The 21250-nt window shown below is 46.3% G+C and overlaps 44 non-coding genes across 44 annotated transcripts; all 44 read right to left on the reverse strand.

Moving 5' to 3' along the window:
• Positions 1-13: 13 nt before the first annotated feature.
• Positions 14-96, reverse strand: trnal-aag (transfer RNA leucine (anticodon AAG)). Its single transcript has one exon. It is a non-coding gene; the product is annotated as a tRNA-Leu (tRNA).
• Positions 97-444: 348 nt separating this feature from the next.
• Positions 445-516, reverse strand: trnag-ucc (transfer RNA glycine (anticodon UCC)). Its single transcript has one exon. It is a non-coding gene; the product is annotated as a tRNA-Gly (tRNA).
• A 358-nt stretch (positions 517-874) lies between these two features.
• On the reverse strand, positions 875-957 carry trnal-aag (transfer RNA leucine (anticodon AAG)). The gene has a single exon. It is a non-coding gene; the product is annotated as a tRNA-Leu (tRNA).
• Positions 958-1305: 348 nt separating this feature from the next.
• Positions 1306-1377, reverse strand: trnag-ucc (transfer RNA glycine (anticodon UCC)). The gene has a single exon. It is a non-coding gene; the product is annotated as a tRNA-Gly (tRNA).
• Positions 1378-1735: 358 nt separating this feature from the next.
• Positions 1736-1817, reverse strand: trnal-aag (transfer RNA leucine (anticodon AAG)). Its single transcript has one exon. It is a non-coding gene; the product is annotated as a tRNA-Leu (tRNA).
• A 557-nt stretch (positions 1818-2374) lies between these two features.
• Positions 2375-2456, reverse strand: trnal-aag (transfer RNA leucine (anticodon AAG)). The gene has a single exon. It is a non-coding gene; the product is annotated as a tRNA-Leu (tRNA).
• Positions 2457-2808: 352 nt separating this feature from the next.
• trnag-ucc (transfer RNA glycine (anticodon UCC)) lies at positions 2809-2880 on the reverse strand. Its single transcript has one exon. It is a non-coding gene; the product is annotated as a tRNA-Gly (tRNA).
• A 358-nt stretch (positions 2881-3238) lies between these two features.
• Positions 3239-3321, reverse strand: trnal-aag (transfer RNA leucine (anticodon AAG)). The gene has a single exon. It is a non-coding gene; the product is annotated as a tRNA-Leu (tRNA).
• Positions 3322-3669: 348 nt separating this feature from the next.
• trnag-ucc (transfer RNA glycine (anticodon UCC)) lies at positions 3670-3741 on the reverse strand. Its single transcript has one exon. It is a non-coding gene; the product is annotated as a tRNA-Gly (tRNA).
• Positions 3742-4099: 358 nt separating this feature from the next.
• On the reverse strand, positions 4100-4182 carry trnal-aag (transfer RNA leucine (anticodon AAG)). The gene has a single exon. It is a non-coding gene; the product is annotated as a tRNA-Leu (tRNA).
• Positions 4183-4530: 348 nt separating this feature from the next.
• trnag-ucc (transfer RNA glycine (anticodon UCC)) lies at positions 4531-4602 on the reverse strand. The gene has a single exon. It is a non-coding gene; the product is annotated as a tRNA-Gly (tRNA).
• A 358-nt stretch (positions 4603-4960) lies between these two features.
• trnal-aag (transfer RNA leucine (anticodon AAG)) lies at positions 4961-5042 on the reverse strand. Its single transcript has one exon. It is a non-coding gene; the product is annotated as a tRNA-Leu (tRNA).
• A 557-nt stretch (positions 5043-5599) lies between these two features.
• On the reverse strand, positions 5600-5681 carry trnal-aag (transfer RNA leucine (anticodon AAG)). The gene has a single exon. It is a non-coding gene; the product is annotated as a tRNA-Leu (tRNA).
• A 557-nt stretch (positions 5682-6238) lies between these two features.
• trnal-aag (transfer RNA leucine (anticodon AAG)) lies at positions 6239-6320 on the reverse strand. Its single transcript has one exon. It is a non-coding gene; the product is annotated as a tRNA-Leu (tRNA).
• Positions 6321-6672: 352 nt separating this feature from the next.
• On the reverse strand, positions 6673-6744 carry trnag-ucc (transfer RNA glycine (anticodon UCC)). The gene has a single exon. It is a non-coding gene; the product is annotated as a tRNA-Gly (tRNA).
• Positions 6745-7102: 358 nt separating this feature from the next.
• trnal-aag (transfer RNA leucine (anticodon AAG)) lies at positions 7103-7185 on the reverse strand. The gene has a single exon. It is a non-coding gene; the product is annotated as a tRNA-Leu (tRNA).
• A 348-nt stretch (positions 7186-7533) lies between these two features.
• On the reverse strand, positions 7534-7605 carry trnag-ucc (transfer RNA glycine (anticodon UCC)). The gene has a single exon. It is a non-coding gene; the product is annotated as a tRNA-Gly (tRNA).
• Positions 7606-7963: 358 nt separating this feature from the next.
• trnal-aag (transfer RNA leucine (anticodon AAG)) lies at positions 7964-8046 on the reverse strand. Its single transcript has one exon. It is a non-coding gene; the product is annotated as a tRNA-Leu (tRNA).
• Positions 8047-8397: 351 nt separating this feature from the next.
• Positions 8398-8469, reverse strand: trnag-ucc (transfer RNA glycine (anticodon UCC)). The gene has a single exon. It is a non-coding gene; the product is annotated as a tRNA-Gly (tRNA).
• A 358-nt stretch (positions 8470-8827) lies between these two features.
• Positions 8828-8910, reverse strand: trnal-aag (transfer RNA leucine (anticodon AAG)). The gene has a single exon. It is a non-coding gene; the product is annotated as a tRNA-Leu (tRNA).
• Positions 8911-9258: 348 nt separating this feature from the next.
• Positions 9259-9330, reverse strand: trnag-ucc (transfer RNA glycine (anticodon UCC)). The gene has a single exon. It is a non-coding gene; the product is annotated as a tRNA-Gly (tRNA).
• Positions 9331-9688: 358 nt separating this feature from the next.
• trnal-aag (transfer RNA leucine (anticodon AAG)) lies at positions 9689-9771 on the reverse strand. Its single transcript has one exon. It is a non-coding gene; the product is annotated as a tRNA-Leu (tRNA).
• Positions 9772-10119: 348 nt separating this feature from the next.
• On the reverse strand, positions 10120-10191 carry trnag-ucc (transfer RNA glycine (anticodon UCC)). Its single transcript has one exon. It is a non-coding gene; the product is annotated as a tRNA-Gly (tRNA).
• Positions 10192-10549: 358 nt separating this feature from the next.
• Positions 10550-10632, reverse strand: trnal-aag (transfer RNA leucine (anticodon AAG)). Its single transcript has one exon. It is a non-coding gene; the product is annotated as a tRNA-Leu (tRNA).
• A 351-nt stretch (positions 10633-10983) lies between these two features.
• On the reverse strand, positions 10984-11055 carry trnag-ucc (transfer RNA glycine (anticodon UCC)). Its single transcript has one exon. It is a non-coding gene; the product is annotated as a tRNA-Gly (tRNA).
• Positions 11056-11413: 358 nt separating this feature from the next.
• Positions 11414-11496, reverse strand: trnal-aag (transfer RNA leucine (anticodon AAG)). Its single transcript has one exon. It is a non-coding gene; the product is annotated as a tRNA-Leu (tRNA).
• A 348-nt stretch (positions 11497-11844) lies between these two features.
• Positions 11845-11916, reverse strand: trnag-ucc (transfer RNA glycine (anticodon UCC)). Its single transcript has one exon. It is a non-coding gene; the product is annotated as a tRNA-Gly (tRNA).
• A 358-nt stretch (positions 11917-12274) lies between these two features.
• Positions 12275-12357, reverse strand: trnal-aag (transfer RNA leucine (anticodon AAG)). The gene has a single exon. It is a non-coding gene; the product is annotated as a tRNA-Leu (tRNA).
• Positions 12358-12705: 348 nt separating this feature from the next.
• On the reverse strand, positions 12706-12777 carry trnag-ucc (transfer RNA glycine (anticodon UCC)). The gene has a single exon. It is a non-coding gene; the product is annotated as a tRNA-Gly (tRNA).
• Positions 12778-13135: 358 nt separating this feature from the next.
• Positions 13136-13217, reverse strand: trnal-aag (transfer RNA leucine (anticodon AAG)). Its single transcript has one exon. It is a non-coding gene; the product is annotated as a tRNA-Leu (tRNA).
• Positions 13218-13774: 557 nt separating this feature from the next.
• trnal-aag (transfer RNA leucine (anticodon AAG)) lies at positions 13775-13856 on the reverse strand. The gene has a single exon. It is a non-coding gene; the product is annotated as a tRNA-Leu (tRNA).
• Positions 13857-14208: 352 nt separating this feature from the next.
• Positions 14209-14280, reverse strand: trnag-ucc (transfer RNA glycine (anticodon UCC)). The gene has a single exon. It is a non-coding gene; the product is annotated as a tRNA-Gly (tRNA).
• A 358-nt stretch (positions 14281-14638) lies between these two features.
• Positions 14639-14721, reverse strand: trnal-aag (transfer RNA leucine (anticodon AAG)). Its single transcript has one exon. It is a non-coding gene; the product is annotated as a tRNA-Leu (tRNA).
• A 348-nt stretch (positions 14722-15069) lies between these two features.
• Positions 15070-15141, reverse strand: trnag-ucc (transfer RNA glycine (anticodon UCC)). The gene has a single exon. It is a non-coding gene; the product is annotated as a tRNA-Gly (tRNA).
• A 358-nt stretch (positions 15142-15499) lies between these two features.
• trnal-aag (transfer RNA leucine (anticodon AAG)) lies at positions 15500-15582 on the reverse strand. Its single transcript has one exon. It is a non-coding gene; the product is annotated as a tRNA-Leu (tRNA).
• Positions 15583-15930: 348 nt separating this feature from the next.
• trnag-ucc (transfer RNA glycine (anticodon UCC)) lies at positions 15931-16002 on the reverse strand. The gene has a single exon. It is a non-coding gene; the product is annotated as a tRNA-Gly (tRNA).
• A 358-nt stretch (positions 16003-16360) lies between these two features.
• Positions 16361-16442, reverse strand: trnal-aag (transfer RNA leucine (anticodon AAG)). Its single transcript has one exon. It is a non-coding gene; the product is annotated as a tRNA-Leu (tRNA).
• Positions 16443-16999: 557 nt separating this feature from the next.
• On the reverse strand, positions 17000-17081 carry trnal-aag (transfer RNA leucine (anticodon AAG)). Its single transcript has one exon. It is a non-coding gene; the product is annotated as a tRNA-Leu (tRNA).
• Positions 17082-17433: 352 nt separating this feature from the next.
• trnag-ucc (transfer RNA glycine (anticodon UCC)) lies at positions 17434-17505 on the reverse strand. The gene has a single exon. It is a non-coding gene; the product is annotated as a tRNA-Gly (tRNA).
• Positions 17506-17863: 358 nt separating this feature from the next.
• Positions 17864-17946, reverse strand: trnal-aag (transfer RNA leucine (anticodon AAG)). Its single transcript has one exon. It is a non-coding gene; the product is annotated as a tRNA-Leu (tRNA).
• A 778-nt stretch (positions 17947-18724) lies between these two features.
• Positions 18725-18806, reverse strand: trnal-aag (transfer RNA leucine (anticodon AAG)). Its single transcript has one exon. It is a non-coding gene; the product is annotated as a tRNA-Leu (tRNA).
• A 1196-nt stretch (positions 18807-20002) lies between these two features.
• Positions 20003-20084, reverse strand: trnal-aag (transfer RNA leucine (anticodon AAG)). The gene has a single exon. It is a non-coding gene; the product is annotated as a tRNA-Leu (tRNA).
• A 352-nt stretch (positions 20085-20436) lies between these two features.
• Positions 20437-20508, reverse strand: trnag-ucc (transfer RNA glycine (anticodon UCC)). Its single transcript has one exon. It is a non-coding gene; the product is annotated as a tRNA-Gly (tRNA).
• A 358-nt stretch (positions 20509-20866) lies between these two features.
• trnal-aag (transfer RNA leucine (anticodon AAG)) lies at positions 20867-20949 on the reverse strand. The gene has a single exon. It is a non-coding gene; the product is annotated as a tRNA-Leu (tRNA).
• Positions 20950-21250: the final 301 nt, after the last annotated feature.

Consider the following 21250-nt stretch of genomic DNA (forward strand, 5'->3'; position numbering starts at 1 on the left):
CACCCTACAAAAGTGGCAGCTGTGGGATTTGAACCCACGCCTCCGTAGAGACTGGAGCCTTAATCCAGCGCCTTGGACCGCTCGGCCACGCTATCCAGTTGTCAAGTTGTTGCCCCCCGAGCTCTTCTCAAAGCTGATCGATCGTCCAGGAGCTCACGTGACATTCTTAATGCCTGGAAGCGGTTGAACGTCACAAGATAAAACATATTTAACAATAGCCCTCCTAAATAACTCTTACACATGAACTTTACGGCACTTTATTTAACATTACCTCCATTCTTATTTATTATTTTGCTCATACTGGTACTATCTGTCCTTGTATTGTTTTTCTTTTTTGTCTTGTTCTATTTGTGATGCTATAGCCTGCATGAAGAATACCAAATCAAATTCCTAGTATCTGTATACATGGCGAAATAAAGTTGATTTGAATCTCTCTCAAGGTTCTGCATTGGCCGGGAATCGAACCCGGGTCAACTGCTTGGAAGGCAGCTATGCTTGCCACTATACCACCAATGCCCACAACAGCCGCCATGATCGCACAGCATTTCGAGGGACGGTTCACCTTTCCACACCACCTACTGACGTCCAACTAGTAAGAAATTGCCCTAAGCCTGGTTTATACTTCTGCGGAGTTTGGAACACGTGGCCTAATTGGGATGTGTTCGACCATCACAATGGACGAGATGCCTCTCCACAGTCTGTATTGGCTGGGGATTGAATCAACTTCAAGGTAAAAAGTTGCCACTGTAGTTGCCACTATAACTACGATGTCCCAAAAAATCATATACAATCGCACATGTCGAGCCACAGTTCACTTTTTGAAACCCACTTACTGACTTCAAAGCAATGGGACGGCGTTAGCACCCTACAAAAGTGGCAGCTGTGGGATTTGAACCCACGCCTCCGTAGAGACTGGAGCCTTAATCCAGCGCCTTGGACCGCTCGGCCACGCTATCCAGTTGTCAAGTCGTTGCCCCCCGAGCTCTTCTCAAAGCTGATCGATCGTCCAGGAGCTCACGTGACATTCTTAATGCCTGGAAGCGGTTGAACGTCACAAGATAAAACATATTTAACAATAGCCCTCCTAAATAACTCTTACACATGAACTTTACGGCACTTTATTTAACATTACCTCCATTCTTATTTATTATTTTGCTCATACTGGTACTATCTGTCCTTGTATTGTTTTTCTTTTTTGTCTTGTTCTATTTGTGATGCTATAGCCTGCATGAAGAATACCAAATCAAATTCCTAGTATCTGTATACATGGCGAAATAAAGTTGATTTGAATCTCTCTCAAGATTCTGCATTGGCCGGGAATCGAACCCGGGTCAACTGCTTGGAAGGCAGCTATGCTTGCCACTATACCTCCAATGCCCACAACAGCCGCCATGATCGCACAGCATTTCGAGGGACGGTTCACCTTTCCACACCACCTACTGACGTCCAACTAGTAAGAAATTGCCCTAAGCCTGGTTTATACTTCTGCGGAGTTTGGAACACGTGGCCTAATTGTGATGGGTTCGACCATCACAAGAGACGAGATGCCTCTCCACGGTCTGTATTGGCTGGGGATTGAATCAACTTCAAGGAAAAAAGTTGCCACTGTAGTTGCCACTATAACTACGATGTCCCAAAAAATCATATACAAACGCACATGTCGAGCCACAGTTCACTTTTTGAAACCCACTTACTGACTTCAAAGCAATGGGACGGCGTTAGAACCCTACAAAAGTGGCAGCGGTGGGATTTGAACCCACGCCTCCGGAGAGACTGGAGCCTTAATCCAGCGCCTTGGACCGCTCGGCCACGCTACCCAGTTGTCAAGTCGTTGCCCCCCGAGCTCTTCTCGAAGCTGATCGATCGTCCGGGAGCTCACGTGACTTTCTTAATGCCTGGAAGCTGTTGAACGTCACAAGATAAAACACATCTCTCTCAAGGTTCTGCATTGGCCGGGAATCGAACCCGGGTCAATGGCTTGGAAGGAAGCTATAATTGCCACTATCCCACCAATGCCCACAACTGCCTCCATGATCGCACAGCATTTCGAGGGACGGTTCACCTTTCCACACCACCTACTGACGTCCAACTAGTAAGACATTGCCCTAAGCCTGGTTTATACTTCTGCGGAGTTTGGAACACGTGGCCTAATCGTGAAGCTATCGACCGTCACAAGAGACGAGATGCCTCTCCACGGTCTGTATTCGCTGGGGATTGAATCAACTTCTAGGAAAAAAGTTGCCACTGTAGTTGCCACTATAACTACGATGTCCCAAAAAATCATATACAATCGCACATGTCGAGCCACAGTTCACTTTTTCAAACCCACTTACTGACTTCAAAGCAATGGTACGGCGTTAGCACCCTACAAAAGTGGCAACGGTGGGATTTGAACCCACGCCTCCGGAGAGACTGGAGCCTTAATCCAGCGCCTTGGACTGCTCGGCCACGCTACCCAGTTGTCAGGACATTGCCCCCCGAGCTCTTCTCGAAGCTGATCGATCGTCCAGGAGCTCACGTGACATTCTTAATGCCTGGAAGCGGTTGAACGTCACAAGATAAAACATATTTAACAATAGCCCTCCTAAATAACTCTTACACATGAACTTTACGGCACTTTATTTAACATTACCTCCATTCTTATTTATTATTTTGCTCATACTGGTACTATCTGTCCGTGTATTGTTTTTCTTTTTTGTCTTGTTGTTCTATTTGTGATGCTATAGCCTGCATGGAGAATACCAAATCAAATTCCTAGTATCTGTATACATGGCGAAATAAAGTTGATTTGAATCTCTCTCAAGGTTCTGCATTGGCCGGGAATCGAACCCGGGTCAACTGCTTGGAAGGCAGCTATGCTTGCCACTATACCACCAATGCCCACAACAGCCGCCATGATCGCACAGCATTTCGAGGGACGGTTCACCTTTCCACACCACCTACTGACGTCCAACTAGTAAGAAATTGCCCTAAGCCTGGTTTATACTTCTGCGGAGTTTGGAACACGTGGCCTAATCGTGAAGCTATCGACCGTCACAAGAGACGAGATGCCTCTCCACGGTCTGTATTGGCTGGGGATTGAATCAACTTCAAGGAAAAAAGTTGCCACTGTAGTTGCCACTATAACTACGATGTCCCAAAAAATCATATACAATCGCACATGTCGAGCCACAGTTCACTTTTTGAAACCCACTTACTGACTTCAAAGCAATGGGACGGCGTTAGCACCCTACAAAAGTGGCAGCTGTGGGATTTGAACCCACGCCTCCGTAGAGACTGGAGCCTTAATCCAGCGCCTTGGACCGCTCGGCCACGCTATCCAGTTGTCAAGTCGTTGCCCCCCGAGCTCTTCTCAAAGCTGATCGATCGTCCAGGAGCTCACGTGACATTCTTAATGCCTGGAAGCGGTTGAACGTCACAAGATAAAACATATTTAACAATAGCCCTCCTAAATAACTCTTACACATGAACTTTACGGCACTTTATTTAACATTACCTCCATTCTTATTTATTATTTTGCTCATACTGGTACTATCTGTCCTTGTATTGTTTTTCTTTTTTGTCTTGTTCTATTTGTGATGCTATAGCCTGCATGAAGAATACCAAATCAAATTCCTAGTATCTGTATACATGGCGAAATAAAGTTGATTTGAATCTCTCTCAAGGTTCTGCATTGGCCGGGAATCGAACCCGGGTCAACTGCTTGGAAGGCAGCTATGCTTGCCACTATACCACCAATGCCCACAACAGCCGCCATGATCGCACAGCATTTCGAGGGACGGTTCACCTTTCCACACCACCTACTGACGTCCAACTAGTAAGAAATTGCCCTAAGCCTGGTTTATACTTCTGCGGAGTTTGGAACACGTGGCCTAATTGGGATGTGTTCGACCATCACAATGGACGAGATGCCTCTCCACAGTCTGTATTGGCTGGGGATTGAATCAACTTCAAGGTAAAAAGTTGCCACTGTAGTTGCCACTATAACTACGATGTCCCAAAAAATCATATACAATCGCACATGTCGAGCCACAGTTCACTTTTTGAAACCCACTTACTGACTTCAAAGCAATGGGACGGCGTTAGCACCCTACAAAAGTGGCAGCTGTGGGATTTGAACCCACGCCTCCGTAGAGACTGGAGCCTTAATCCAGCGCCTTGGACCGCTCGGCCACGCTATCCAGTTGTCAAGTCGTTGCCCCCCGAGCTCTTCTCAAAGCTGATCGATCGTCCAGGAGCTCACGTGACATTCTTAATGCCTGGAAGCGGTTGAACGTCACAAGATAAAACATATTTAACAATAGCCCTCCTAAATAACTCTTACACATGAACTTTACGGCACTTTATTTAACATTACCTCCATTCTTATTTATTATTTTGCTCATACTGGTACTATCTGTCCTTGTATTGTTTTTCTTTTTTGTCTTGTTCTATTTGTGATGCTATAGCCTGCATGAAGAATACCAAATCAAATTCCTAGTATCTGTATACATGGCGAAATAAAGTTGATTTGAATCTCTCTCAAGATTCTGCATTGGCCGGGAATCGAACCCGGGTCAACTGCTTGGAAGGCAGCTATGCTTGCCACTATACCTCCAATGCCCACAACAGCCGCCATGATCGCACAGCATTTCGAGGGACGGTTCACCTTTCCACACCACCTACTGACGTCCAACTAGTAAGAAATTGCCCTAAGCCTGGTTTATACTTCTGCGGAGTTTGGAACACGTGGCCTAATTGTGATGGGTTCGACCATCACAAGAGACGAGATGCCTCTCCACGGTCTGTATTGGCTGGGGATTGAATCAACTTCAAGGTAAAAAGTTGCCACTGTAGTTGCCACTATAACTACGATGTCCCAAAAAATCATATACAATCGCACATGTCGAGCCACAGTTCACTTTTTGAAACCCACTTACTGACTTCAAAGCAATGGGACGGCGTTAGAACCCTACAAAAGTGGCAGCGGTGGGATTTGAACCCACGCCTCCGGAGAGACTGGAGCCTTAATCCAGCGCCTTGGACCGCTCGGCCACGCTACCCAGTTGTCAAGTCGTTGCCCCCCGAGCTCTTCTCGAAGCTGATCGATCGTCCGGGAGCTCACGTGACTTTCTTAATGCCTGGAAGCTGTTGAACGTCACAAGATAAAACACATCTCTCTCAAGGTTCTGCATTGGCCGGGAATCGAACCCGGGTCAATGGCTTGGAAGGAAGCTATAATTGCCACTATCCCACCAATGCCCACAACTGCCTCCATGATCGCACAGCATTTCGAGGGACGGTTCACCTTTCCACACCACCTACTGACGTCCAACTAGTAAGAAATTGCCCTAAGCCTGGTTTATACTTCTGCGGAGTTTGGAACACGTGGCCTAATTGGGATGTGTTCGACCATCACAATGGACGAGATGCCTCTCCACAGTCTGTATTGGCTGGGGATTGAATCAACTTCAAGGTAAAAAGTTGCCACTGTAGTTGCCACTATAACTACGATGTCCCAAAAAATCATATACAATCGCACATGTCGAGCCACAGTTCACTTTTTGAAACCCACTTACTGACTTCAAAGCAATGGGACGGCGTTAGAACCCTACAAAAGTGGCAGCGGTGGGATTTGAACCCACGCCTCCGGAGAGACTGGAGCCTTAATCCAGCGCCTTGGACCGCTCGGCCACGCTACCCAGTTGTCAAGTCGTTGCCCCCCGAGCTCTTCTCGAAGCTGATCGATCGTCCGGGAGCTCACGTGACTTTCTTAATGCCTGGAAGCTGTTGAACGTCACAAGATAAAACACATCTCTCTCAAGGTTCTGCATTGGCCGGGAATCGAACCCGGGTCAATGGCTTGGAAGGAAGCTATAATTGCCACTATCCCACCAATGCCCACAACTGCCTCCATGATCGCACAGCATTTCGAGGGACGGTTCACCTTTCCACACCACCTACTGACGTCCAACTAGTAAGAAATTGCCCTAAGCCTGGTTTATACTTCTGCGGAGTTTGGAACACGTGGCCTAATTGGGATGTGTTCGACCATCACAATGGACGAGATGCCTCTCCACAGTCTGTATTGGCTGGGGATTGAATCAACTTCAAGGTAAAAAGTTGCCACTGTAGTTGCCACTATAACTACGATGTCCCAAAAAATCATATACAATCGCACATGTCGAGCCACAGTTCACTTTTTGAAACCCACTTACTGACTTCAAAGCAATGGTACGGCGTTAGCACCCTACAAAAGTGGCAACGGTGGGATTTGAACCCACGCCTCCGGAGAGACTGGAGCCTTAATCCAGCGCCTTGGACTGCTCGGCCACGCTACCCAGTTGTCAGGACATTGCCCCCCGAGCTCTTCTCGAAGCTGATCGATCGTCCAGGAGCTCACGTGACATTCTTAATGCCTGGAAGCGGTTGAACGTCACAAGATAAAACATATTTAACAATAGCCCTCCTAAATAACTCTTACACATGAACTTTACGGCACTTTATTTAACATTACCTCCATTCTTATTTATTATTTTGCTCATACTGGTACTATCTGTCCGTGTATTGTTTTTCTTTTTTGTCTTGTTGTTCTATTTGTGATGCTATAGCCTGCATGGAGAATACCAAATCAAATTCCTAGTAACTGTATACATGGCGAAATAAAGTTGATTTGAATCTCTCTCAAGGTTCTGCATTGGCCGGGAATCGAACCCGGGTCAACTGCTTGGAAGGCAGCTATGCTTGCCACTATACCACCAATGCCCACAACAGCCGCCATGATCGCAGAGCATTTCGAGGGACGGTTCACCTTTCCACACCACCTACTGACGTCCAACTAGTAAGAAATTGCCCTAAGCCTGGTTTATACTTCTGCGGAGTTTGGAACACGTGGCCTAATCGTGAAGCTATCGACCGTCACAAGAGACGAGATGCCTCTCCACGGTCTGTATTGGCTGGGGATTGAATCAACTTCAAGGAAAAAAGTTGCCACTGTAGTTGCCACTATAACTACGATGTCCCAAAAAATCATATACAATCGCACATGTCGAGCCACAGTTCACTTTTTGAAACCCACTTACTGACTTCAAAGCAATGGGACGGCGTTAGCACCCTACAAAAGTGGCAGCTGTGGGATTTGAACCCACGCCTCCGTAGAGACTGGAGCCTTAATCCAGCGCCTTGGACCGCTCGGCCACGCTATCCAGTTGTCAAGTCGTTGCCCCCCGAGCTCTTCTCAAAGCTGATCGATCGTCCAGGAGCTCACGTGACATTCTTAATGCCTGGAAGCGGTTGAACGTCACAAGATAAAACATATTTAACAATAGCCCTCCTAAATAACTCTTACACATGAACTTTACGGCACTTTATTTAACATTACCTCCATTCTTATTTATTATTTTGCTCATACTGGTACTATCTGTCCTTGTATTGTTTTTCTTTTTTGTCTTGTTCTATTTGTGATGCTATAGCCTGCATGAAGAATACCAAATCAAATTCCTAGTATCTGTATACATGGCGAAATAAAGTTGATTTGAATCTCTCTCAAGGTTCTGCATTGGCCGGGAATCGAACCCGGGTCAACTGCTTGGAAGGCAGCTATGCTTGCCACTATACCACCAATGCCCACAACAGCCGCCATGATCGCACAGCATTTCGAGGGACGGTTCACCTTTCCACACCACCTACTGACGTCCAACTAGTAAGAAATTGCCCTAAGCCTGGTTTATACTTCTGCGGAGTTTGGAACACGTGGCCTAATTGGGATGTGTTCGACCATCACAATGGACGAGATGCCTCTCCACAGTCTGTATTGGCTGGGGATTGAATCAACTTCAAGGTAAAAAGTTGCCACTGTAGTTGCCACTATAACTACGATGTCCCAAAAAATCATATACAATCGCACATGTCGAGCCACAGTTCACTTTTTCAAACCCACTTACTGACTTCAAAGCAATGGGACGGCGTTAGCACCCTACAAAAGTGGCAGCTGTGGGATTTGAACCCACGCCTCCGTAGAGACTGGAGCCTTAATCCAGCGCCTTGGACCGCTCGGCCACGCTATCCAGTTGTCAAGTCGTTGCCCCCCGAGCTCTTCTCAAAGCTGATCGATCGTCCAGGAGCTCACGTGACATTCTTAATGCCTGGAAGCGGTTGAACGTCACAAGATAAAACATATTTAACAATAGCCCTCCTAAATAACTCTTACACATGAACTTTACGGCATTTTTATTAACATTACCTCCATTCTTATTTATTATTTTGCTCATACTGGTACTATCTGTCCGTGTATTGTTTTTCTTTTTTGTCTTGTTGTTCTATTTGTGATGCTATAGCCTGCATGGAGAATACCAAATCAAATTCCTAGTATCTGTATACATGGCGAAATAAAGTTGATTTGAATCTCTCTCAAGGTTCTGCATTGGCCGGGAATCGAACCCGGGTCAACTGCTTGGAAGGCAGCTATGCTTGCCACTATACCACCAATGCCCACAACAGCCGCCATGATCGCACAGCATTTCGAGGGACGGTTCACCTTTCCACACCACCTACTGACGTCCAACTAGTAAGAAATTGCCCTAAGCCTGGTTTATACTTCTGCGGAGTTTGGAACACGTGGCCTAATCGTGAAGCTATCGACCGTCACAAGAGACGAGATGCCTCTCCACGGTCTGTATTGGCTGGGGATTGAATCAACTTCAAGGAAAAAAGTTGCCACTGTAGTTGCCACTATAACTACGATGTCCCAAAAAATCATATACAATCGCACATGTCGAGCCACAGTTCACTTTTTGAAACCCACTTACTGACTTCAAAGCAATGGGACGGCGTTAGCACCCTACAAAAGTGGCAGCTGTGGGATTTGAACCCACGCCTCCGTAGAGACTGGAGCCTTAATCCAGCGCCTTGGACCGCTCGGCCACGCTATCCAGTTGTCAAGTTGTTGCCCCCCGAGCTCTTCTCAAAGCTGATCGATCGTCCAGGAGCTCACGTGACATTCTTAATGCCTGGAAGCGGTTGAACGTCACAAGATAAAACATATTTAACAATAGCCCTCCTAAATAACTCTTACACATGAACTTTACGGCACTTTATTTAACATTACCTCCATTCTTATTTATTATTTTGCTCATACTGGTACTATCTGTCCTTGTATTGTTTTTCTTTTTTGTCTTGTTCTATTTGTGATGCTATAGCCTGCATGAAGAATACCAAATCAAATTCCTAGTATCTGTATACATGGCGAAATAAAGTTGATTTGAATCTCTCTCAAGGTTCTGCATTGGCCGGGAATCGAACCCGGGTCAACTGCTTGGAAGGCAGCTATGCTTGCCACTATACCACCAATGCCCACAACAGCCGCCATGATCGCACAGCATTTCGAGGGACGGTTCACCTTTCCACACCACCTACTGACGTCCAACTAGTAAGAAATTGCCCTAAGCCTGGTTTATACTTCTGCGGAGTTTGGAACACGTGGCCTAATTGGGATGTGTTCGACCATCACAATGGACGAGATGCCTCTCCACAGTCTGTATTGGCTGGGGATTGAATCAACTTCAAGGAAAAAAGTTGCCACTGTAGTTGCCACTATAACTACGATGTCCCAAAAAATCATATACAATCGCACATGTCGAGCCACAGTTCACTTTTTGAAACCCACTTACTGACTTCAAAGCAATGGGACGGCGTTAGCACCCTACAAAAGTGGCAGCTGTGGGATTTGAACCCACGCCTCCGTAGAGACTGGAGCCTTAATCCAGCGCCTTGGACCGCTCGGCCACGCTATCCAGTTGTCAAGTCGTTGCCCCCCGAGCTCTTCTCAAAGCTGATCGATCGTCCAGGAGCTCACGTGACATTCTTAATGCCTGGAAGCGGTTGAACGTCACAAGATAAAACATATTTAACAATAGCCCTCCTAAATAACTCTTACACATGAACTTTACGGCACTTTATTTAACATTACCTCCATTCTTATTTATTATTTTGCTCATACTGGTACTATCTGTCCTTGTATTGTTTTTCTTTTTTGTCTTGTTCTATTTGTGATGCTATAGCCTGCATGAAGAATACCAAATCAAATTCCTAGTATCTGTATACATGGCGAAATAAAGTTGATTTGAATCTCTCTCAAGGTTCTGCATTGGCCGGGAATCGAACCCGGGTCAACTGCTTGGAAGGCAGCTATGCTTGCCACTATACCACCAATGCCCACAACAGCCGCCATGATCGCACAGCATTTCGAGGGACGGTTCACCTTTCCACACCACCTACTGACGTCCAACTAGTAAGAAATTGCCCTAAGCCTGGTTTATACTTCTGCGGAGTTTGGAACACGTGGCCTAATTGGGATGTGTTCGACCATCACAATGGACGAGATGCCTCTCCACAGTCTGTATTGGCTGGGGATTGAATCAACTTCAAGGTAAAAAGTTGCCACTGTAGTTGCCACTATAACTACGATGTCCCAAAAAATCATATACAATCGCACATGTCGAGCCACAGTTCACTTTTTCAAACCCACTTACTGACTTCAAAGCAATGGGACGGCGTTAGCACCCTACAAAAGTGGCAGCTGTGGGATTTGAACCCACGCCTCCGTAGAGACTGGAGCCTTAATCCAGCGCCTTGGACCGCTCGGCCACGCTATCCAGTTGTCAAGTCGTTGCCCCCCGAGCTCTTCTCAAAGCTGATCGATCGTCCAGGAGCTCACGTGACATTCTTAATGCCTGGAAGCGGTTGAACGTCACAAGATAAAACATATTTAACAATAGCCCTCCTAAATAACTCTTACACATGAACTTTACGGCATTTTTATTAACATTACCTCCATTCTTATTTATTATTTTGCTCATACTGGTACTATCTGTCCGTGTATTGTTTTTCTTTTTTGTCTTGTTGTTCTATTTGTGATGCTATAGCCTGCATGGAGAATACCAAATCAAATTCCTAGTATCTGTATACATGGCGAAATAAAGTTGATTTGAATCTCTCTCAAGGTTCTGCATTGGCCGGGAATCGAACCCGGGTCAACTGCTTGGAAGGCAGCTATGCTTGCCACTATACCACCAATGCCCACAACAGCCGCCATGATCGCACAGCATTTCGAGGGACGGTTCACCTTTCCACACCACCTACTGACGTCCAACTAGTAAGAAATTGCCCTAAGCCTGGTTTATACTTCTGCGGAGTTTGGAACACGTGGCCTAATCGTGAAGCTATCGACCGTCACAAGAGACGAGATGCCTCTCCACGGTCTGTATTGGCTGGGGATTGAATCAACTTCAAGGAAAAAAGTTGCCACTGTAGTTGCCACTATAACTACGATGTCCCAAAAAATCATATACAATCGCACATGTCGAGCCACAGTTCACTTTTTGAAACCCACTTACTGACTTCAAAGCAATGGGACGGCGTTAGCACCCTACAAAAGTGGCAGCTGTGGGATTTGAACCCACGCCTCCGTAGAGACTGGAGCCTTAATCCAGCGCCTTGGACCGCTCGGCCACGCTATCCAGTTGTCAAGTTGTTGCCCCCCGAGCTCTTCTCAAAGCTGATCGATCGTCCAGGAGCTCACGTGACATTCTTAATGCCTGGAAGCGGTTGAACGTCACAAGATAAAACATATTTAACAATAGCCCTCCTAAATAACTCTTACACATGAACTTTACGGCACTTTATTTAACATTACCTCCATTCTTATTTATTATTTTGCTCATACTGGTACTATCTGTCCTTGTATTGTTTTTCTTTTTTGTCTTGTTCTATTTGTGATGCTATAGCCTGCATGAAGAATACCAAATCAAATTCCTAGTATCTGTATACATGGCGAAATAAAGTTGATTTGAATCTCTCTCAAGGTTCTGCATTGGCCGGGAATCGAACCCGGGTCAACTGCTTGGAAGGCAGCTATGCTTGCCACTATACCACCAATGCCCACAACAGCCGCCATGATCGCACAGCATTTCGAGGGACGGTTCACCTTTCCACACCACCTACTGACGTCCAACTAGTAAGAAATTGCCCTAAGCCTGGTTTATACTTCTGCGGAGTTTGGAACACGTGGCCTAATTGGGATGTGTTCGACCATCACAATGGACGAGATGCCTCTCCACAGTCTGTATTGGCTGGGGATTGAATCAACTTCAAGGTAAAAAGTTGCCACTGTAGTTGCCACTATAACTACGATGTCCCAAAAAATCATATACAATCGCACATGTCGAGCCACAGTTCACTTTTTGAAACCCACTTACTGACTTCAAAGCAATGGGACGGCGTTAGCACCCTACAAAAGTGGCAGCTGTGGGATTTGAACCCACGCCTCCGTAGAGACTGGAGCCTTAATCCAGCGCCTTGGACCGCTCGGCCACGCTATCCAGTTGTCAAGTCGTTGCCCCCCGAGCTCTTCTCAAAGCTGATCGATCGTCCAGGAGCTCACGTGACATTCTTAATGCCTGGAAGCGGTTGAACGTCACAAGATAAAACATATTTAACAATAGCCCTCCTAAATAACTCTTACACATGAACTTTACGGCACTTTATTTAACATTACCTCCATTCTTATTTATTATTTTGCTCATACTGGTACTATCTGTCCTTGTATTGTTTTTCTTTTTTGTCTTGTTCTATTTGTGATGCTATAGCCTGCATGAAGAATACCAAATCAAATTCCTAGTATCTGTATACATGGCGAAATAAAGTTGATTTGAATCTCTCTCAAGATTCTGCATTGGCCGGGAATCGAACCCGGGTCAACTGCTTGGAAGGCAGCTATGCTTGCCACTATACCTCCAATGCCCACAACAGCCGCCATGATCGCACAGCATTTCGAGGGACGGTTCACCTTTCCACACCACCTACTGACGTCCAACTAGTAAGAAATTGCCCTAAGCCTGGTTTATACTTCTGCGGAGTTTGGAACACGTGGCCTAATTGTGATGGGTTCGACCATCACAAGAGACGAGATGCCTCTCCACGGTCTGTATTGGCTGGGGATTGAATCAACTTCAAGGAAAAAAGTTGCCACTGTAGTTGCCACTATAACTACGATGTCCCAAAAAATCATATACAAACGCACATGTCGAGCCACAGTTCACTTTTTGAAACCCACTTACTGACTTCAAAGCAATGGGACGGCGTTAGAACCCTACAAAAGTGGCAGCGGTGGGATTTGAACCCACGCCTCCGGAGAGACTGGAGCCTTAATCCAGCGCCTTGGACCGCTCGGCCACGCTACCCAGTTGTCAAGTCGTTGCCCCCCGAGCTCTTCTCGAAGCTGATCGATCGTCCGGGAGCTCACGTGACTTTCTTAATGCCTGGAAGCTGTTGAACGTCACAAGATAAAACACATCTCTCTCAAGGTTCTGCATTGGCCGGGAATCGAACCCGGGTCAATGGCTTGGAAGGAAGCTATAATTGCCACTATCCCACCAATGCCCACAACTGCCTCCATGATCGCACAGCATTTCGAGGGACGGTTCACCTTTCCACACCACCTACTGACGTCCAACTAGTAAGACATTGCCCTAAGCCTGGTTTATACTTCTGCGGAGTTTGGAACACGTGGCCTAATCGTGAAGCTATCGACCGTCACAAGAGACGAGATGCCTCTCCACGGTCTGTATTCGCTGGGGATTGAATCAACTTCTAGGAAAAAAGTTGCCACTGTAGTTGCCACTATAACTACGATGTCCCAAAAAATCATATACAATCGCACATGTCGAGCCACAGTTCACTTTTTCAAACCCACTTACTGACTTCAAAGCAATGGTACGGCGTTAGCACCCTACAAAAGTGGCAACGGTGGGATTTGAACCCACGCCTCCGGAGAGACTGGAGCCTTAATCCAGCGCCTTGGACTGCTCGGCCACGCTACCCAGTTGTCAGGACATTGCCCCCCGAGCTCTTCTCGAAGCTGATCGATCGTCCAGGAGCTCACGTGACATTCTTAATGCCTGGAAGCGGTTGAACGTCACAAGATAAAACATATTTAACAATAGCCCTCCTAAATAACTCTTACACATGAACTTTACGGCACTTTATTTAACATTACCTCCATTCTTATTTATTATTTTGCTCATACTGGTACTATCTGTCCGTGTATTGTTTTTCTTTTTTGTCTTGTTGTTCTATTTGTGATGCTATAGCCTGCATGGAGAATACCAAATCAAATTCCTAGTATCTGTATACATGGCGAAATAAAGTTGATTTGAATCTCTCTCAAGGTTCTGCATTGGCCGGGAATCGAACCCGGGTCAACTGCTTGGAAGGCAGCTATGCTTGCCACTATACCACCAATGCCCACAACAGCCGCCATGATCGCACAGCATTTCGAGGGACGGTTCACCTTTCCACACCACCTACTGACGTCCAACTAGTAAGAAATTGCCCTAAGCCTGGTTTATACTTCTGCGGAGTTTGGAACACGTGGCCTAATCGTGAAGCTATCGACCGTCACAAGAGACGAGATGCCTCTCCACGGTCTGTATTGGCTGGGGATTGAATCAACTTCAAGGAAAAAAGTTGCCACTGTAGTTGCCACTATAACTACGATGTCCCAAAAAATCATATACAATCGCACATGTCGAGCCACAGTTCACTTTTTGAAACCCACTTACTGACTTCAAAGCAATGGGACGGCGTTAGCACCCTACAAAAGTGGCAGCTGTGGGATTTGAACCCACGCCTCCGTAGAGACTGGAGCCTTAATCCAGCGCCTTGGACCGCTCGGCCACGCTATCCAGTTGTCAAGTCGTTGCCCCCCGAGCTCTTCTCAAAGCTGATCGATCGTCCAGGAGCTCACGTGACATTCTTAATGCCTGGAAGCGGTTGAACGTCACAAGATAAAACATATTTAACAATAGCCCTCCTAAATAACTCTTACACATGAACTTTACGGCACTTTATTTAACATTACCTCCATTCTTATTTATTATTTTGCTCATACTGGTACTATCTGTCCTTGTATTGTTTTTCTTTTTTGTCTTGTTCTATTTGTGATGCTATAGCCTGCATGAAGAATACCAAATCAAATTCCTAGTATCTGTATACATGGCGAAATAAAGTTGATTTGAATCTCTCTCAAGGTTCTGCATTGGCCGGGAATCGAACCCGGGTCAACTGCTTGGAAGGCAGCTATGCTTGCCACTATACCACCAATGCCCACAACAGCCGCCATGATCGCACAGCATTTCGAGGGACGGTTCACCTTTCCACACCACCTACTGACGTCCAACTAGTAAGAAATTGCCCTAAGCCTGGTTTATACTTCTGCGGAGTTTGGAACACGTGGCCTAATTGGGATGTGTTCGACCATCACAATGGACGAGATGCCTCTCCACAGTCTGTATTGGCTGGGGATTGAATCAACTTCAAGGTAAAAAGTTGCCACTGTAGTTGCCACTATAACTACGATGTCCCAAAAAATCATATACAATCGCACATGTCGAGCCACAGTTCACTTTTTGAAACCCACTTACTGACTTCAAAGCAATGGGACGGCGTTAGCACCCTACAAAAGTGGCAGCTGTGGGATTTGAACCCACGCCTCCGTAGAGACTGGAGCCTTAATCCAGCGCCTTGGACCGCTCGGCCACGCTATCCAGTTGTCAAGTCGTTGCCCCCCGAGCTCTTCTCAAAGCTGATCGATCGTCCAGGAGCTCACGTGACATTCTTAATGCCTGGAAGCGGTTGAACGTCACAAGATAAAACATATTTAACAATAGCCCTCCTAAATAACTCTTACACATGAACTTTACGGCACTTTATTTAACATTACCTCCATTCTTATTTATTATTTTGCTCATACTGGTACTATCTGTCCTTGTATTGTTTTTCTTTTTTGTCTTGTTCTATTTGTGATGCTATAGCCTGCATGAAGAATACCAAATCAAATTCCTAGTATCTGTATACATGGCGAAATAAAGTTGATTTGAATCTCTCTCAAGATTCTGCATTGGCCGGGAATCGAACCCGGGTCAACTGCTTGGAAGGCAGCTATGCTTGCCACTATACCTCCAATGCCCACAACAGCCGCCATGATCGCACAGCATTTCGAGGGACGGTTCACCTTTCCACACCACCTACTGACGTCCAACTAGTAAGAAATTGCCCTAAGCCTGGTTTATACTTCTGCGGAGTTTGGAACACGTGGCCTAATTGTGATGGGTTCGACCATCACAAGAGACGAGATGCCTCTCCACGGTCTGTATTGGCTGGGGATTGAATCAACTTCAAGGTAAAAAGTTGCCACTGTAGTTGCCACTATAACTACGATGTCCCAAAAAATCATATACAATCGCACATGTCGAGCCACAGTTCACTTTTTGAAACCCACTTACTGACTTCAAAGCAATGGGACGGCGTTAGAACCCTACAAAAGTGGCAGCGGTGGGATTTGAACCCACGCCTCCGGAGAGACTGGAGCCTTAATCCAGCGCCTTGGACCGCTCGGCCACGCTACCCAGTTGTCAAGTCGTTGCCCCCCGAGCTCTTCTCGAAGCTGATCGATCGTCCGGGAGCTCACGTGACTTTCTTAATGCCTGGAAGCTGTTGAACGTCACAAGATAAAACACATCTCTCTCAAGGTTCTGCATTGGCCGGGAATCGAACCCGGGTCAATGGCTTGGAAGGAAGCTATAATTGCCACTATCCCACCAATGCCCACAACTGCCTCCATGATCGCACAGCATTTCGAGGGACGGTTCACCTTTCCACACCACCTACTGACGTCCAACTAGTAAGAAATTGCCCTAAGCCTGGTTTATACTTCTGCGGAGTTTGGAACACGTGGCCTAATTGGGATGTGTTCGACCATCACAATGGACGAGATGCCTCTCCACAGTCTGTATTGGCTGGGGATTGAATCAACTTCAAGGTAAAAAGTTGCCACTGTAGTTGCCACTATAACTACGATGTCCCAAAAAATCATATACAATCGCACATGTCGAGCCACAGTTCACTTTTTGAAACCCACTTACTGACTTCAAAGCAATGGTACGGCGTTAGCACCCTACAAAAGTGGCAACGGTGGGATTTGAACCCACGCCTCCGGAGAGACTGGAGCCTTAATCCAGCGCCTTGGACTGCTCGGCCACGCTACCCAGTTGTCAGGACATTGCCCCCCGAGCTCTTCTCGAAGCTGATCGATCGTCCAGGAGCTCACGTGACATTCTTAATGCCTGGAAGCGGTTGAACGTCACAAGATAAAACATATTTAACAATAGCCCTCCTAAATAACTCTTACACATGAACTTTACGGCACTTTATTTAACATTACCTCCATTCTTATTTATTATTTTGCTCATACTGGTACTATCTGTCCGTGTATTGTTTTTCTTTTTTGTCTTGTTGTTCTATTTGTGATGCTATAGCCTGCATGGAGAATACCAAATCAAATTCCTAGTAACTGTATACATGGCGAAATAAAGTTGATTTGAATCTCTCTCAAGGTTCTGCATTGGCCGGGAATCGAACCCGGGTCAACTGCTTGGAAGGCAGCTATGCTTGCCACTATACCACCAATGCCCACAACAGCCGCCATGATCGCAGAGCATTTCGAGGGACGGTTCACCTTTCCACACCACCTACTGACGTCCAACTAGTAAGAAATTGCCCTAAGCCTGGTTTATACTTCTGCGGAGTTTGGAACACGTGGCCTAATCGTGAAGCTATCGACCGTCACAAGAGACGAGATGCCTCTCCACGGTCTGTATTGGCTGGGGATTGAATCAACTTCAAGGAAAAAAGTTGCCACTGTAGTTGCCACTATAACTACGATGTCCCAAAAAATCATATACAATCGCACATGTCGAGCCACAGTTCACTTTTTGAAACCCACTTACTGACTTCAAAGCAATGGGACGGCGTTAGCACCCTACAAAAGTGGCAGCTGTGGGATTTGAACCCACGCCTCCGTAGAGACTGGAGCCTTAATCCAGCGCCTTGGACCGCTCGGCCACGCTATCCAGTTGTCAAGTCGTTGCCCCCCGAGCTCTTCTCAAAGCTGATCGATCGTCCAGGAGCTCACGTGACATTCTTAATGCCTGGAAGCGGTTGAACGTCACAAGATAAAACATATTTAACAATAGCCCTCCTAAATAACTCTTACACATGAACTTTACGGCACTTTATTTAACATTACCTCCATTCTTATTTATTATTTTGCTCATACTGGTACTATCTGTCCTTGTATTGTTTTTCTTTTTTGTCTTGTTCTATTTGTGATGCTATAGCCTGCATGAAGAATACCAAATCAAATTCCTAGTATCTGTATACATGGCGAAATAAAGTTGATTTGAATCTCTCTCAAGGTTCTGCATTGGCCGGGAATCGAACCCGGGTCAATGGCTTGGAAGGAAGCTATAATTGCCATTATCCCACCAATGCCCACAACTGCCTCCATGATCGCACAGCATTTCGAGGGACGGTTCACCTTTCCACACCACCTACTGACGTCCAACTAGTAAGAAATTGCCCTAAGCCTGGTTTATACTTCTGCGGAGTTTGGAACACGTGGCCTAATTGTGATGTGTTCGACCATCACAAGAGACGAGATGCCTCTCCACGGTCTGTATTGGCTGGGGATTGAATCAACTTCTAGGAAAAAAGTTGCCACTGTAGTTGCCACTATAACTACGATGTCCCAAAAAATCATATACAATCGCACATGTCGAGCCACAGTTCACTTTTTGAAACCCACTTACTGACTTCAAAGCAATGGGACGGCGTTAGAACCCTACAAAAGTGGCAGCGGTGGGATTTGAACCCACGCCTCCGGAGAGACTGGAGCCTTAATCCAGCGCCTTGGACCGCTCGGCCACGCTACCCAGTTGTCAAGTCGTTGCCCCCCGAGCTCTTCTCGAAGCTGATCGATCGTCCGGGAGCTCACGTGACTTTCTTAATGCCTGGAAGCTGTTGAACGTCACAAGATAAAACACATCTCTCTCAAGGTTCTGCATTGACCGGGAATCGAACCCGGGTCAATGGCTTGGAAGGAAGCTATAATTGCCACTATCCCACCAATGCCCACAACTGCCTCCATGATCGCACAGCATTTCGAGGGACGGTTCACCTTTCCACACCACCTACTGACGTCCAACTAGTAAGAAATTGCCCTAAGCCTGGTTTATACTTCTGCGGAGTTTGGAACACGTGGCCTAATTGTGATGTGTTCGACCATCACAAGAGACGAGATGCCTCTCCACGGTCTGTATTTGCTGGGGATTGAATCAACTTCAAGGAAAAAAGTTGCCACTGTAGTTGCCACTATAACTACGATGTCCCAAAAAATCATATACAATCGCACATGTCGAGCCACAGTTCACTTTTTCAAACCCACTTACTGACTTCAAAGCAATGGGACGGCGTTAGCACCCTACAAAAGTGGCAGATGTGGGATTTGAACCCACGCCTCCGTAGAGACTGGAGCCTTAATCCAGCGCCTTGGACCGCTCGGCCACGCTATCCAGTTGTCACGTCTTTGCCCCCCGAGCTCTTCTCGAAGCTGATCGATCGTCCGGGAGCTCACGTGACTTTCTTAATGCCTGGAAGCTGTTGAACGTCACAAGATAAAACACATCTCTCTCAAGGTTCTGCATTGGCCGGGAATCGAACCCGGGTCAATGGCTTGGAAGGAAGCTATAATTGCCACTATCCCACCAATGCCCACAACTGCCTCAATGATCGCACAGCATTTCGAGGGACGGTTCACCTTTCCACACCACCTACTGACGTCCAACTAGTAAGAAATTGCCCTAAGCCTGGTTTATACTTCTGCGGAGTTTGGAACACGTGGCCTAATCGTGAAGCTATCGACCGTCACAAGAGACGAGATGCCTCTCCACGGTCTGTATTCGCTGGGGATTGAATCAACTTCTAGGAAAAAAGTTGCCACTGTAGTTGCCACTATAACTACGATGTCCCAAAAAATCATATACAATCGCACATGTCGAGCCACAGTTCACTTTTTCAAACCCACTTACTGACTTCAAAGCAATGGTACGGCGTTAGCACCCTACAAAAGTGGCAACGGTGGGATTTGAACCCACGCCTCCGGAGAGACTGGAGCCTTAATCCAGCGCCTTGGACTGCTCGGCCACGCTACCCAGTTGTCAGGACATTGCCCCCCGAGCTCTTCTCGAAGCTGATCGATCGTCCAGGAGCTCACGTGACATTCTTAATGCCTGGAAGCGGTTGAACGTCACAAGATAAAACATATTTAACAATAGCCCTCCTAAATAACTCTTACACATGAACTTTACGGCACTTTATTTAACATTACCTCCATTCTTATTTATTATTTTGCTCATACTGGTACTATCTGTCCGTGTATTGTTTTTCTTTTTTGTCTTGTTGTTCTATTTGTGATGCTATAGCCTGCATGGAGAATACCAAATCAAATTCCTAGTATCTGTATACATGGCGAAATAAAGTTGATTTGAATCTCTCTCAAGGTTCTGCATTGGCCGGGAATCGAACCCGGGTCAACTGCTTGGAAGGCAGCTATGCTTGCCACTATACCACCAATGCCCACAACAGCCGCCATGATCGCACAGCATTTCGAGGGACGGTTCACCTTTCCACACCACCTACTGACGTCCAACTAGTAAGAAATTGCCCTAAGCCTGGTTTATACTTCTGCGGAGTTTGGAACACGTGGCCTAATCGTGAAGCTATCGACCGTCACAAGAGACGAGATGCCTCTCCACGGTCTGTATTGGCTGGGGATTGAATCAACTTCAAGGAAAAAAGTTGCCACTGTAGTTGCCACTATAACTACGATGTCCCAAAAAATCATATACAATCGCACATGTCGAGCCACAGTTCACTTTTTGAAACCCACTTACTGACTTCAAAGCAATGGGACGGCGTTAGCACCCTACAAAAGTGGCAGCTGTGGGATTTGAACCCACGCCTCCGTAGAGACTGGAGCCTTAATCCAGCGCCTTGGACCGCTCGGCCACGCTATCCAGTTGTCAAGTCGTTGCCCCCCGAGCTCTTCTCAAAGCTGATCGATCGTCCAGGAGCTCACGTGACATTCTTAATGCCTGGAAGCGGTTGAACGTCACAAGATAAAACATATTTAACAATAGCCCTCCTAAATAACTCTTACACATGAACTTTACGGCACTTTATTTAACATTACCTCCATTCTTATTTATTATTTTGCTCATACTGGTACTATCTGTCCTTGTATTGTTTTTCTTTTTTGTCTTGTTCTATTTGTGATGCTATAGCCTGCATGAAGAATACCAAATCAAATTCCTAGTAT

This window comes from Osmerus mordax, chromosome 27, assembly GCF_038355195.1.
Source record: "Osmerus mordax isolate fOsmMor3 chromosome 27, fOsmMor3.pri, whole genome shotgun sequence".
NCBI classification, from domain to species: Eukaryota; Metazoa; Chordata; class Actinopteri; order Osmeriformes; family Osmeridae; genus Osmerus; species Osmerus mordax.